At 45.7% G+C, this 15,581-nt stretch overlaps 1 protein-coding gene across 2 annotated transcripts in view; it reads left to right on the top strand.

The window, feature by feature from the left end:
- The window catches only part of col4a2 (collagen, type IV, alpha 2), a 105,836-nt gene that overhangs the window by 1,592 nt on the left and 88,663 nt on the right, over window positions 1-15,581 (top strand). The window lies entirely within an intron of this gene.

Genomic DNA, 15,581 nt, shown 5'->3' with positions numbered 1-15,581 from the left:
CGGAATGAAGCATGCCTTTCGTTTGGATGATTTCATTTCATTCATCTTTTGAGCTGTCTTTCAATGTATTGATAATCTTGTGTTATTGGATAACGACTCAAGCTGGCCTTACTCTGATACTCATGATATTTTTTTAAAATATGCATACAGCTGTTGCCATGTCTACTGTATGTACTCCCTTGAATACGAGACACGTTTGTAGGTACATTTCAGAATATCAGGTAAGTTGCAAGGTTATAACAAAGTGATTGGAACCGTAGAGTATTACTTTGATGTTTCAACATGGCTCAGAACAGAACAGAATCTCTTGGTTTACTACTATGGCAGTATTGTAAAATGCCCCAGGATTGGCCTGGGACCAAAAAAGGCCTGGGCACTCTTATGTGACCCACTCTAAATTTTGGACCGATCAGCAAGTGATTACAAAAACCCAACAGCATCTGCCGGGAAATGCCCTGTGTGCCAGATGACCAGTCAGTGGAGTTATTCTTTCTGTCATAGTGTCTAGTGGCAAGCTTTATCAGAGTATCACACCATGACTTCTTTCTTTCTTTCTTTTCTTTCTTTCTTTCTTTCTTTCTTTCTTTCTTTCTTTCTTTCTTTCTTTCTTTCTTTCATGTTTTTCACTAACCTTTCCAATTCTTGCCCCTCATTAGTCAAATTGTTTGGCATATTGTCTGGTGTGTGTCTACCCTCAAACCCATCATCACACATGAACATGAAAGATTATTACTGTCCTCCTCAAGCTGTAAACTCTCCTTGTGTGTGGATTGCCATGCAAGTTCCATAATAAGATATTAAAATATCATACTTTTGGGCTTCTTAAAAAGCTAAAGTGATTTGGGCCTCCGGAGGGAAAGAAGAGAGCTCTTTGTCTCTGGGCCCCTTATCTGATTTAACGCTGGCCTGATGAAAGGCTTGTGACACGGCTGTGGAGCTCCTCTGTGCATTGTGTGCTGCTGCTGCTGCTGCGGAGCGGAGCAGAGCCAAGGGACAGGGACAGGGGCGGAGCTATATGGAGGTCGAGTAGGGCACTTGCCCTTGGGCCCAGGGCCCTCTCGTATTGGTCGTGGGGGCCCTATTGTGAGCTTGGCAAGCTGTATAGGGGGCCCCGATAAGTGTCTTGCTCTGGGGACCTGTGTGCAATTGTTTCCACCACTGGACAGGGCCCTGCCAGTGATCTCAGGTCGCAGGACTCAGGAGACACTATTTTTAGGCGGGAGGCGATCTGGTCCACTGGGTGTGCTGTTTGCATCTCTCAGTATGACTCGAGTGGCCTCAGCGGGACAAAGAAGGGAAAAAAAGGTCTGTGTGGCCAAACGTGAGAATAAAGAAAGGAGATAAGTCGGTCAGACAGTGGCACTGGCACAGTGTCAAAGTCAAGATCAAGCATGTGTGAAAGGAACACTTTTACGAATTAATGTCTTTTTTTAGTTTTTTTTGCGCTGACAATTGTAAAGAAGCTCGGTTCATTCTGTCGAGTAGTCGTGGATAGTTTCTGAGACAGCGGAAGACTTTCAAGTCTAAATATTTAGTCTCACTCTCCTTAGGGATTCTTAAGTGTTGCTCTGATATTTACAGGGTCTTTGAATGCAGGCACTCGTGACCTGCTCAGCCTCGTTCCCATCAGATTGGCCTTATTATCAAGTTAAAAACAGATGCCAGAAAGTCAAAATAAGATGGCCAGAGATATCCAAAAACTGGAGTGCGCCATGTACAAATAGCGTAATTTTATATTGACCCTGGCATGCCTCAGTGATAGAGAAGCCCAATGATGCTGCCCTGGTGCTGTGAGCTGAGGTCTCTGGCGATCATTGCTTAATGGAGTAATTGGGTTTGGAGTGGGCGGCATTGGAAAGGTTGTGGGATTGCAATGCCCTACTTTCTCTTTTCTGTCCTGTGAAGCAGTTTGCATGTTGAAAGACGAAACGTTTTTTTCGGAGTTGGGGTGAGGGGGTGTAAGACGAAAGGAAGGGACTTTGGGAGGGGGGTAGTATCAACAGGAAGCTGACCCTTCGGTCACTTGAATTGCATTCTACTGTTGTTTGTGCATGGGTGTGGGGTAAGAGGCAGAGAGAGAGAGAGAGAGAGAGAGAGAGAGAGAGAGAGAGGGAGAGAGAACAAAAATGGGAAAGATAAGAAAGGAGAGAGAACAACAGAGAGAGAGAGACCGAGAGAGAGCGAGATGAGGCCAGGAAGGAGAGAGGCAAGGAAGGAAAATAGAGAGAATGAAGAGAGAGAGAGAGAGGGAGAGAGCACATTTCAAGATGTTCTCCAGCACGAGGCTTATTGGCAGCAGCTTCTTCAGGCCTTATGTGGAAAAGCGGAGTGAGTGAGTGCTCAAGAGCAGAGAGGGTGGACGTGTTGGAGAACATTGCCTTGCAGTGAAGAGGGGAGGGAAGAGCTGGATCCTGGCACTAGGAAACCCACATGTTTTTATTTCATCCATCATCCTCAGCTGATAAAATATGATGGACTGTTATTACCCCTTTATGGAGGTTTTTTTTACATTCGAAACAGAAGGCAGAAGCAACAGGGAAGAGTAATGAACATAAAAACCTTCTCCGTCACGAAAAAGAATCCCAATTCCTGCGTTCACTCACTGCCGTCACTTTTGCCTTTCTTCAGCACAACAGATACAATGTGCTCCCTGGATGACTGTAGTTGTCTTTATAGCTGGTTGCTTTTGATGGCGGGACATTTCAATGCACACCACAGGTCAGAGGGGTCAGACTGCTCCTGAATAGTACTCAGGAGAGACCCCTGTAAAATACTGGCTCCAGAACAGGGGAAACCCCCTATTCAATATGGCAGGAAGTGTGTGTGTGTGTGTGTGTGTGTGTGTGTGTGTGTGTGTGTGTGTGTGTGTGTGTGTGTGTGTGTGTGTGTGTGTGCCTTTGTGTCTCTGTGATTGTGCATGTGTGTATGTGCGTGCATGCATGCCTTTGTATGTGCGTGCATGCATGCTTGTCTTTGCATGAGTTGTGTACGATTCTGTATTGTCTTCCATGGGGAGGAAAAGGGTGGGGGCTTGACAGGGTCAGGTGATCTTAACTACTTGGAGGGGGGTTACCACGTGAGGGAAGTCTCTCGCACGCCCACCTGGAAAAGCACACACACATACACACACACACACACACACACACACACACACACACACACACACACACGCACATACACACACGCACACACACAAACACATTCACACTACACACACTCTCACATGCTGCACGGGTCCAAGAGGCAAGGCGGAAAGGCGGTGACCTGTTGGAGGAGAAGATGTCTGGCCACGATAAAGACAAGGACAGGAAAGTGGCCGCCACATCCCCTGCCAAAATAATCCCTCGTTGCATGGAGGAAAAAAAGGATCTTGAAGGAACAATCGGTGGAAGGGACCCACTGGTCTTGATTTGAGGAAGGAATTTGATGAGGTCAGGAACTGGAAATGTTCAAATGGATGGTTGGATGGTGAGATGGTTGGTTACTTGGTTGGTGCACAGGCCCATACAGTTGTTTGTCACCAAATGCTCTTGGTGACTGTACTATAATGCCTCTTTTCCATCCACTGCCGGTTTTCTGGTAGGCCTACAGCTCCACACAGCGCGACTCGGCCGACACTTTTTGCTTTACGAATAGGCACGACATCTCAATTGTTAAGTAAAAAGTGGTGGCTGTGTAGTGCTGTGTCGAGCTGTAGGTCTACCAGAAAATTGATAGTGGAAAATAGGTATAAGTGTACAGCTGGATGTGTGGTATGGGTGTGGTGGTTATGGGGTGTAAGCCGAAGATAGTAATTTAGGAAGTGAAGAGAAAATCCGAAGTGCTCAGGGAATTGTTCAGAAAAAATCTTGAAGGTGCTCTTTGGTGTTGGGGAAAAAACAATATCTTGTCAAAAAAGGGGAGTCCAAGGCACTCTTCTTGTGGAAAAATATTAAAAAGCCTTTATTGAAACATGGCTAAAAGGTTTTAAAACATGGGAGCAGAGACCCACGCGTTTCGGCGCAAGCCTTAGGAATAATTTAGGAATTGGTGTAAGGGTTGCGAGATTGAATAGTCAAGAAAAAAGTATCTGTTAGACATCTGGAATACCTAAAGGCTTTAGCTATGGCACATGTGATCTTGGTAGATGACAAATATGTGTGTGTGTGTGTGTGTGTGTGTGTGTGTGTGTGTGTGTGTGTGTGTGTGTGTGTGTGTGTGTGTGTGTGTGTGTGTGTGTGTGTGTGTTGAGTTGGTTAGTTGGGACAGACAGAGGGACAGATCATTTTTTTCTTTGTTTATATTTCCCTCTTTTGGATTGTTTTTTGAAGTCCTGTATAACCAAGACATGATTAACGCACCTTCGCATCTGTGCATAAATATATTTTTACAAACTATTTCAAATACACCTCCCATGTTGTTCTGTCTATTAGGGGAGATTTGACTGTGTATTTTAAGCCACGGATGAAGACTCAGATGATGAGCTCACGACGCACTTTAAAAGAGATTCGTTCAGCTGTCCCCAGGCCTCTGGCTGTTTTGACAGGCTTCGGTAACCAAACATCATTTAATCTTCTCCTGATTTCTTAAGTGACTCATCATTCATTATAAGTGAGGTCACAAATTACCCTAGCAGCTCATGTCCTTTCATTTAACTGGATCTGGGCTAGCCACTTGTAATGTCTACTTTGGTTCGCCCATTCTGAGTGTAACCCACAAATTCAGTCTCTAAAGCCCTCAGATTTGAAACTGTCTTAATTTTTTTGCAACACTGACTGCAGTTTCATGCAGGATGTATTCCAGTTTCAATCGAAATAGTATCAGTATTCCGTTTAAAACATGTACCAGAATATTCCGTAGACTTATGTGGAGCAGCATTGAGCTAGCAGATTATTCACAAAATACGGGCACATTTGGAATGAATAAAGAATTTACATGGCACCTGTAAATATTCGAAATTTTTGAAATCTGAATATTCCCTAAATGCACTCATTGTTGTATAGTAAATTCTGCTCGAGTACATGTTGCAGTAAGACTTCAATGTTTCCCATGGTTCAAATGTATGTGACACCGGTCCTTGAGTACATGGGCTGACTGTAGCTTCGGTGAAGTTCAGTAGAAGGTGTTCTAAATGGCTTTCCCAGACTGAGTGTGATTTTACTCGCGGTTACACCACCCCGTTTCCTGCAACCCACAGTCACTGTGACCGTACTATCTGGGTCAAGCGTAGGAAGGTAGCAAGAACACACACACACACACTGACTGCACTGCACACACATTGCATTCATGCCAGCGCCGCGAGGGAGGACAAACTGACGGGCGGTGGGGTGTGGTGTCGACGTAGGTAGCGAGAGCACACACACTGACTGCACACACACTGCACTCTTGCCAGCGCCGGGAGGGAGGACAAGCCAGCAGACAGATGAGCGGGGTGGGGTGGAGTGCTGTCGACATTGGGTGAAACAGACCCGACCGACCAACCAACAGAGGGTCATCTTCAGTCAGAGTGATCCTACTCCTCCTCGGTCAGGGCCAGGACACGGAGAGCAGAGAGGAGCAGGGAGCAGAGCATGCCTGGAATTTTTGTTGCCTCAGTGAAAATCTCTCTGGGTCTGATCCTCGTGAGAATTCAGGGAAAGAAACATGTGGAGTTTGGATGGGAAAGACAGTGCAGCAGTTCAATGCAGGGCACCCACTGGCCTCTCCGTGTATACACCTCATTGATCGGGAAATCGGTAGCAGAGTCTCAGAGGCGTATACTAGACCAGTGGTTCTTAACCTTTTTTCCTAAAGCACTCCCTTACCTGTGCCAAAGACGGGCCAAGCACCCCCAACGCAAACTTCTACACGTGTATACACACTGAAAAAGGATTGAAGTGATTAATTACAATGATTCTTTCTTGAGACACTAATCAATATCTTAATGCCTTAACTTAGGGACCAAAACATGTATTAATTTGGTTTTGATTTGGCCTAATTATAATCCTCACAAGCCGAGTTTTGGTCACAACATCAACTCAAACAAAATTCTGTGCACTCCCTAGAAACTCTAGCGCACCGCAGGTTAAGAACCACTGCACTAGACTACATACTAGGTACACGTCAGTGAAGATTCACCCTCATTCCTCCAGGTCGTCAAAACAGTTTAGCTGTACGCAACTAAACACCTTCTGATTCCCTCATCACAACTCAAAGTGAAGAAGTCTATCAGAAGATGAGACGATACGTCTTTAAGCTCCAAAAATGAGTCAAGTTGCCTTCAACTAAAATATTTTGACTTCGGGCACAGTGTTTGTAACAGTCTTAGGTGAGGGCTGGCGAGATGAAAAGAGGTCTGAGATCTGAGAAAGATTGCAAAAAATATGTGATGATGAGTGTGTATACAGCTGGTCTGTGGGTGTTATCTACCTTGTGGGCAGCAGTAGCCAGCAGCAGCAACGTGTGTGTGTGTGTGTGTGTGTGTGTGTGTGTGTGTGTGTGTGTGTGTCTGTGTCTGTGTCTGTGTCTGTGTCTGTGTGTCTGTGTCTGTGCATGTGTGTGTTTATGCGTGTGTGTGTGCACGCATGCACGTGAACCAATGCATGACTAACGTTCTGGAAAGATCCACCATATGTTGTGCAAAACATTTGTGTATTGTTGCAATCAGATGCATAAACCAGATGTTCTAGAAGGCCCGGGAGAGGCACTCTCTGCTGGATTGAACTGTGTCATAGATTTCCCTCAGCCTTCCCCCTTTCCTCTTCCCACGTATCCACTTTACCATGAAAGGAAGTGGGGTTTCAGGGAAGAGCTTTTAGTGACGCAGTAATGTTTTAATATTGCTTAATATACTACGTACGTACTTACCGTGGGCAAGCATACCACAGTACTCTTGACGATGTTCCTGGAAGAGTGGGTTGTACGAGTGGTTGTAATTTCAGTGGGAATAAAACACTGAATTGGCTCATAAAACTCTTGAGTAACTGTGTAAAATTATTATTTTAGAGAACAAGAGGTTGGAGAAGGATACAAGTTATTAAATAGTATACAGTCTGGTCAAAATCTCTCTCTGGTTTACAGCACTTAAAATTGTTGGTGTGATGCTTGATTCTGGTTTACCTACATGTTGGTGTGAAACTTGATTCTGGTTTACTACCTACATGTTGTAATGATTCCGTTGACAGGACTTGATTCTGGCTTATGTCAATGGTGTTGTGATGTGTGGTGGGTTGTCTGAATGTTTGGTTTTACGTTTTAAGCAATATCCCATCTAAGCCATTGAAGTGCCATATGGGTTCAGTAGGGTTTTTTCGGTAGTAAGAAAGACATATGAAAGAGCTTCCTGCCTTAACGTCACATAAGGATGCCTGTCAGTGATCCATTCTGCACATGCTGACCCATGGCCTGGTCTGTGACATTAACAATACTGTAAAAGCTTTATGTGGACCCTCCCGTCAAACATGATAGATATGCCAAGGTACTTTGGTGTAGTCTATGGGAGCAAAACCAGGATTAGTTGGTGAAGGCAGCTTGCAGGTGCGTGTCGTTAAAGTATGGCTGACTACGCCACATGGCCTTGTAGTCGGGCCTTGTAGTGGGACTGGGGGTGATTCTACAGTATGTCATTGACATTGTGGGTCAAATATTAGGCAATTTTCGATACTAAGTGTAGAAGAAAAGTGCAAGTCTACTACTTTTACAGAATTTACAGAAATTATTTTCTGTCGTACTGCCTGCTGACATTCTGTTTGATTGTACCCTGCACCCTCCTCCCATGTCCGTCCACATTGTGGATAAATCTTGGATATATTGGGCTGTTGGGTTGGGTATGTAGGGTATATTTCTTGGGATAAGTGTAATGTAAACTTTTTTGTAGAAAAGGCGCTGAAGAACGCTTAGGTAGAAACGTCTGTCTATCATACTAAACCACTAAACAGGTCAGTTGTCCCGGGCCCAGGGTGAAAGTGGTCACAGAGTTGGGTCCCCATGACATTGTAGGTATTGACAGGGCGGTCGCTTCACATGAATTTGTCCCTGGCCCGGCCAAAGCTGACAGCGTCCCTGCTACAGCTGAAGTCTCTTGATAACATGGCATGAATGAGCATCTTCAAAACCATACTGTACTGTGTCCATCCATACTGTTACCCTATGGCAGGCCCCACACTGCTCTGCAATATACTGCATGTGCATGATTAAGTCTCCAGTGTTATTCCTCCCATTATCTGTGACACATCTCTGGCTCTCCTGATCCCACCCTGAGTAATTTACCAATCTTTGCTCACTCACGGTCAAGCTTCTTTAAATAATGGCTCGGATGAGCTTTTCCATATACACAGAGGGCCCCCCGCCCTTCATTCTTGCTGGGTGGCGTGATGCTAAATCTCTGTGATTCCGGTGAACTAAGCCAGGTGGAGAGGCCCTGGGTGAATATTGGAGGTCTCTTTTGGGGGTGGATATAAGTTTATAAACATTTCCCATGCCTCAACTTTATCTTTATGTTATACCCCCCACTGTGCTCTTTTACTAAGGCGAGATGGATTCTCCCACTCTGGGGAGTTTTGTTTACAGTAATACTTATTGAAGAACCTGCCAAGCCAAGCCAACATATCCTTCTTAGAAATGTTCGTTAAACCATATACCCTGTGTTATACCCTCATATCCCCAATACGCACGTGCACGCACGCACGCACGCACACACACACACACACACGCTTCACTAGTCAAGGCAAGGTGGTATGGTGGGTATGGTCTGACGAGTGGACTGGAGACTTATGTTTGCAGTAATACTTCTTACAGAACCTGAGAGGCCAAGCCTCCTTCCTAGCCGTCCTCATCTTTCATTTCCTCCCAGAAGATGAGTCTTTCATCCCCCATCCTGCTGTGTTACCCCACCTTCATCTTTACAAGTATGTGTGTCCACCATTGGGGTTTGAAGAGGTTAGTCCCTAGCATGGCTCGACTGGTCATAAGGCATACAGGGCATTTGCCCGGTGGATTGCATTTGCCCGTTGGACATGATTTTGGCCTGGTCCTCCCCTCAGTATAGTGGTATCAGTCCTCATGCCAGTAAAGCTGACCTCCTTGAGTTAGATTTACATATTCATTTTGGCTCTTGTGGTCAAAATAGCTTCTAATAGATGACTAAAAATGTTGTCACAGGCTTTTATTTATTGACTCTGTCAATGCCTGGAGGACCTGTCTTCACTGAAAATGCCCGGCCTGATTTTCTGCCCCAGTCCAGCCCTGGTCCCTAGACATGGGTATGGCAGCTTTAAAGGGAGCATTTGTTGAAGTCATTTCTCCTCCTTCGGTCTTCGGACCTCTGTTTCTCCTCTCTCGAGGGGACTCATGGGAATACGCATGCTACCTGAGGCTTGGGAAGCGAATGGTCTTCCATCATCTTTGATGCGTGATGGCCAGCCCTCTTTGGTTGTAAATTTCTGTTTTGGGTTTTTTTGACGTACGCTATTCCTAAACAAATTGGGCATACTTTCTCATGCTGTCACCTAGGAGCATAAAAACCAGATACACATATTAGAGAAAGAGAGAGAGAAAGAGAGAGACAGAGACAGGAGGTAAGAGATGCATGTGTCCACTCCACTGTTGGGGGGGGGGGTGCAGGGTGAGCTTCTGGAATGTCAGGATTGTGCTTGTGGAAATCCACCGACTTTGGTGACAGAGCACATACAGCCCCCCAAAAAAGAGAAGAAAGAGGCAAAACAATTTTCTCTCATTCTTCCTTGCCTTATATAGGCCGCTGGTCTCTGCCGATTCTTGTGTGTCTCTGTCTGCTGTTGTTTCTCCTCCCTCTTTCCCTGCTTGTCCTTCTAATTGCTCGCCGTATATCTTGTGAGTGTCGTTTGTGCAGTAGCTGCTGGGTCATGGTCTTGGCAGAGGACATGTTTGTCCCTCTCCCACCTCTCTTGACTTTTGCCCCTCTTTCCCCCCACACTTGCCCGGGGTAGAGGACACTTCCCCTCTGCCCCTCTCCCCTTCCCCTGCTCCAGGTGGAACAGTCTTTTGCCCCTCTTTTTGCCCAACCCCTCCTCCTCTGCTCCTCTCAGAGGAGTCTTTTGCCCCTGTTTCCCCACTCATTCGCCCCGGGTAGAGGACAGTTTTGCCCTTCTGCACAGCATACATTCCACTTCACCCCACCCCACCCCAGACAGGTGACACAATTTGCCCCTGTTTCTCCGCTCACCCCCTTTCCCCTGTCCCTGACAAGGTACGCTTCTGCCCGTGCTTCCTCCCTCAACCCTCTCATCCCCTCTGCCTCTCTACCTTAGCCCACGGTCCTCCTTTGAACCCCCCCCCCCTTTCCATCCTCATCCTCATCTCTCTCTCTCTCTCTCTCTCTCTCTCTCTGTCTTTCTCTCTCTCTCTCTCTCTCTCTCTCTCTCTCTCTATCCCCCCTCTCTCTCTATCCCCCCTCTCTCTCGACCCCCCCCCCCCCCCCCCCCCCTTCGCTCTCTGTCTCTGTCTCTCTTTCCCTCTCTTGCCTATCTCTCCTCTCTCTCTCTCCCTCGCCACGTGCAGCCCAGATCATGCTGGCCGCTGTGCTGCGCTGTGCTGCGCTCCGTTCCTTTGGGGACAAGAGGCCGCAGCGGTGAGCTAAGAGGGAAGGATCGCCTCAGCTGTGTTTATGCGTCTCCTTCATACTCTATTTGGCATTAGGAGCGCTCACGTCCGGCCGTCCGGACGCCCGCTTTGTGTGTGTGTGTGTGTGTGTGTGTGTGTGTGTGTGTGTGTGTGTGTGTGTGTGTGTGTGTGTGTGTGTGTGTGTGTGTGTGTGTGTGTGTGTGTGTGTGTGTGTGTGTGTGTGTGTGTGTGTGTGTGCACCTGCAGGTGTTCTGCTGCTCTCACAGGGGGCTCTTGGATCATTTGTTAGGATCCATGTGAACAGTTTGAGAAAGGGCTCACACACACACACACACACACACACACACACACACACACACACACACACGGAGTGGATGGACGTGAGCGTTCTTAATGTGTAAAATGCGTAATGCGAGATGCGTAAAGGAGATGCATAAATCTTAGTTTAGACGTTTGGGAAGGCAGTCAGACACAGACTCTCACGTTTGTGAATCAGCCCAGATCTGTTTGTCATTTGCGTAGGTTTTTTATATCACATTCTCAAACAAAGGGTGGCAGATGGTCGTCCTGGCCTATTTTGATGTAGAAGATGTGCCTTTGGAGAGAACAAGGGTGTGTGCAGAATTTAATATACTTAAGAGGGTGTGTTGACTCATGAACAGCGCTGTTATTTATCTTTTTATAGGAGTAGGCTGACAAAAATCACACATTTGAGACTGCCTAAAAGTTGAAGTTATAGCTAGTAACTCATGTAGTACCATTTTCCTCTTTCATTTCCATTTGTTTTATTTTACAGTCCCAAGATCTCAACAAAATTTAAAAGAGAAACACCCAATGGCCAAAACATTTTATGTCTGAATGTTTGAATTACAACCTCTTTCCATTTCCTGGCTTTTAATTCATCACATTCTCCGCCTTATTGTTTAATCCTTATGTCCCTTGACAGTGCAGACTTCAGCATTCAATGAGTTAAAGTCACTAAGAGGCCACTATTTTTCTCTGACTAGGAACTATAATTGAAGTAATGGGAAGGATCACTATAAGTTTGGACAGCTTGTGTATTTGTACAGGATGTCTCCACAGGTTTTAGTATATTGAACATAACATTTCCTCAGGCCGCAAAAATGACTCTGCAAGGTGGATGAATGCCGAAAGACCAAATGAAACACAGAACCCCTCACACATGCACACATGCACACACGTACGCACGCACGCAGACACACACACACACACACACACACACACACACACACACACACACACACACACACACACACACACACACACACACACACACACACACACACACACACACACACACACACTCAATCACTCACTCACTCACTCTGGTCTCTTTGCTTGAAGAAGGTGGCCCCTGCTAATATCCTTACAGTCGTTTAAGTTCTGTCAAGAGCAGGAAGTGTTGATTAAAGGCAAAGCCCCCTGGGAAATGAAGTTCAGTTTTTCCTCACCTAGAGCTGCTTTTTTTGTGGCTAAAGATCCAGCTGTGAGAGACTTCACTGAGACTTTAGGCCTGAAACCAGATCTATGTTGATACAGGAACACTGCCAGAGTATTATGCTGGGAGAGTACGTATGGATGTTTCTCCTGTTCTCCATCATCTCTCCCTTCTCTCACTCTCTCTTTGTGGCTTCTCTCCATCTCTGTCCATGATCTGCCTCTGTCTCTGCCCCCCTCCCCCTCCCTCTCCCCCTCCCTCTCACCCTCTCTCTCTCTCTCTCTCTTTCTCTCACGTGTGCACTCTTGTTCACTGGCTCCGTGTCTGTCTGTCTCTTGGTAGGACTTTTCTCATGCTTGTGAGCTGAAGGAGATGGGGGGGGGGGGTGTCTAGTTGTTGCAGGGTTAGTTTCCAGGGGCTTCCCATTGGGAGATGAGGGTGGAAATAGGCACTTCCTGGATACAGACAGACCTACATGTACAGCTGCTCACATGTTGAAGTCCAAGAAGACATGAAGAGATGTTTGTGTCTTGTTATTGTTTATGTTAGTGGTTTGTTTAATTTGTTTTTCAGCCATTTTATCTCATCTTGATGATTTACCTCCCATAATGCTCAGCATTGGGAGCACCTCATCTGTTTCATACAGACGGAAGATCAGAATCAGAAGAAGGAGGTGGTTTAGGAACAGGTGCTTGCACTCATCTAGGGTGCGTTCCAATATGCGACCTTGCGTCCTCCACTTGTACTTGTGGCCTCGTACTAGGAAGTAATGTGTCATGACTGAAAACAGCATTATATTTCAATATCTTGCAAACGCTCAATTGTAATGTCATTTTCTCATTTGCAATTGGGATGGTGAATGAAGAATAGTCCCCCAAAAAATGGTTTTGGCTTGGCTGACAGCTGTGAAACTTAATTGTTTTCTCCATGGAGGAGGGGCCAGGAGGTGGGGTGAGGCCACAAGCACAAGTGGAGGACGCAAGGTCGCATATTGGAATGCAGGGGCGTAGCACCAAATTTGGGGCCCTAGGAACAACCTCTTCCACGGGCCCCCCTACACACACCCCAACCTACCCAACCCCAACCACCCCCCCCCCCCCCCGCGCGCGCGCGCGCGCCTACCTCCTGATATCGTCATCCTTCTTTCCTTCCTCAGAATACCCCTCTATGCTGTCCTCTCCTTCACTTGAATCATCCACAACTTCAATCATATGACATAGGCTAATACACATATTAAAAATATAAAATGTCTTAATCGTTCACATAGGCCTAACCAGTTATAAAAAGTAGGCTATCATATTCATAGGGATGACTTTTAATCACTTCATCACTATGGTGTGAGGGGGAGACACTGGTAGGCCTACATCTCTCTTCTCAATGCTTTTAGCCAACTATTTCGTGCACTATGGACACATGAGACATTGATATGTTGAACTGAACTTTCTTCAATGTGCATCGCTGAACAGAAACACACGCGCTAGCCCACACATTCGTTCACTTGCACTGCACCGCACGCACGTCACGTTTGCCCGTATCAGTGTTTGGGAGAGCAAGGAACAGAGAATCAGCTGTGTTTTAGCCTAGGCTACTGACAGAAGCTGACTTCGAAATGTCGCTTAAAACCTGCTGTAAAGCAGAGTAAAGAACTAAAGTAAGCTGTCGCTGTTTGGATTTGATGTCGTTATTTTCAACCTTTTAAAGTCAGGGCACCCCGAAGCTATATTTATTTCTTTGAAATCATTATTTATTAGGCTACTGCATATAATTGCAGAATTAAATTGGCCAGGAACTATTTCACAGTAGCCTACCTTGTAGTAATTTTCATGAGCACTCAATGCAGATAGGCTACCTGCTCAGCACGGAGGTAGGCTAGGCCTACTCTGCCTGTCTTTTCTTATGCTATGCAAACCGGTTTGCGCAGATAGAATGTCGTCAGCAGCATTCAAAACGCAGACTGGTGCCCCGTCAAAATCTTGTCATTATTTTACCACACTTCAGCCGTTGTCAGATGGTCAGAGACATGACCAAGTAACCAGAGCTTTGCTATTGAGAGTGTTGAGACCGCAAAATAAAAGCAGAATGAAAGTTCAAGACTGACAGCTGTTCGCACCGCTACCTTGACATTGGCAACTGATGAACATGACCGTCGATTAATTCATATCGTTACGAGGACAGAATCAATCTGCAAATTTGATGACCAGGGCGGGCAGTGCACCCGGTTGAGAAACTGCTTTTCTTCAAGACTAGGATATTAGCTAAAATAGGCTCACCTTCTCTCAAGTTCACACCATTTGCACTTGCTGCGACAGGGGGTATCTTCACGTCCGTGACATTTTCTGAAATTGAGTGGGATTTATTTTACAAATAGGCCTAGCTTTGCTATCATTTGGATATTTGAACCAACATCGACCCATGTTGGTCTTTTGGGACACTTATGAATATATCAAAGACAAATATGGGTTCTATCACAATGATAGCCAACAAAATGAGATTTTTTTCATTTGACTTCGGCTGTCACAGAAGGCCACACGGAATGGGAATGGGATAGGCCTAACCAGTTATCCTACTGTGTAGGCTAGCCTAGGCTGCAATTTTTACATTTGGGCTCACCTTTCTTGCAAGAAATCAGCTGCAGTTGCTTTCCTTCATTTTGTTTCCCCTGTCTCTCTTGCCTTTCTATTCTTTTTGTGAAAGACTGGTGTTTTAGACGTCTTTCATTGCTAACCGGCTGATGCGTTTGATGCATAATATTGAAGTGAGTGAGTGTTGATTCCGCATATTGTACAATCAAAAGTCTGCGAGCGGGCGGACTAAACCAATGCGTGATAATGGGGGTGTCCGATATAGAATATAGCCTATTTGCAGGCTAGTATATCCAATTCAACAGATGTATTTCCAGAGAACATTGGAATTACATAAATTGCCAACATGTATTGACATTATTTTAAAAATAATGTTTTAAAAAAACGAAAGAAGAAAATTATTTTCCATTGGAGGGCCCCCGGTGGGCCCCCCAGGTGGTCTGGGCCCTAAGAATGAGTCAGGGTTTTCCCCCCCTGTTCTACGCCGCTGTTGGAATGCACCCCCAGTCTGATGTAGTAATGAGTGTTAGAGTTTCGAGAGTCGGGGCTCCGTACAGTTGGACCGTCCTTGTTTACTCAGGGGGCAAGGGCAGGATATGGAACGTGATGGGACAGGAAGTTTGGCCTGCGGAATGGGCGCTATGGTGATGACAGATGGCTAAAAAGAACCAGAGCTCAATCAAAATGGCGGCCCTGTGATGTAGCTGATAAGGTTTTTTCAGGAATGTGCCTTATCTTTTTAATAGAGTAAAGAAATTGGAGATGGAGAAAGTTTTTTTTCCTTTCAAGAAAGGCAGCGACAATTCCCCCAAGCCAAGAGAAATAATATTATGCTTGTTTTGTTTTTCGCTCCACTTGTTTTGGCTAAATGTTGTTGGATGGATAATAGTAAGCTGGACATTGAAGATTGCGTCTAAAAATGTGTTTATGTGCTAGCATCTGATCATTGTTTTGATGCTTTTGTTTGAGGAATGTGGAGCAAT

Source organism: Engraulis encrasicolus, chromosome 13 (assembly GCF_034702125.1).
Source record: "Engraulis encrasicolus isolate BLACKSEA-1 chromosome 13, IST_EnEncr_1.0, whole genome shotgun sequence".
In the NCBI taxonomy this organism is placed as follows: Eukaryota; Metazoa; Chordata; class Actinopteri; order Clupeiformes; family Engraulidae; genus Engraulis; species Engraulis encrasicolus.
Note: the sequence above shows the minus strand (reverse complement) of the source record. Positions and strands in the feature narration are given on the sequence as shown.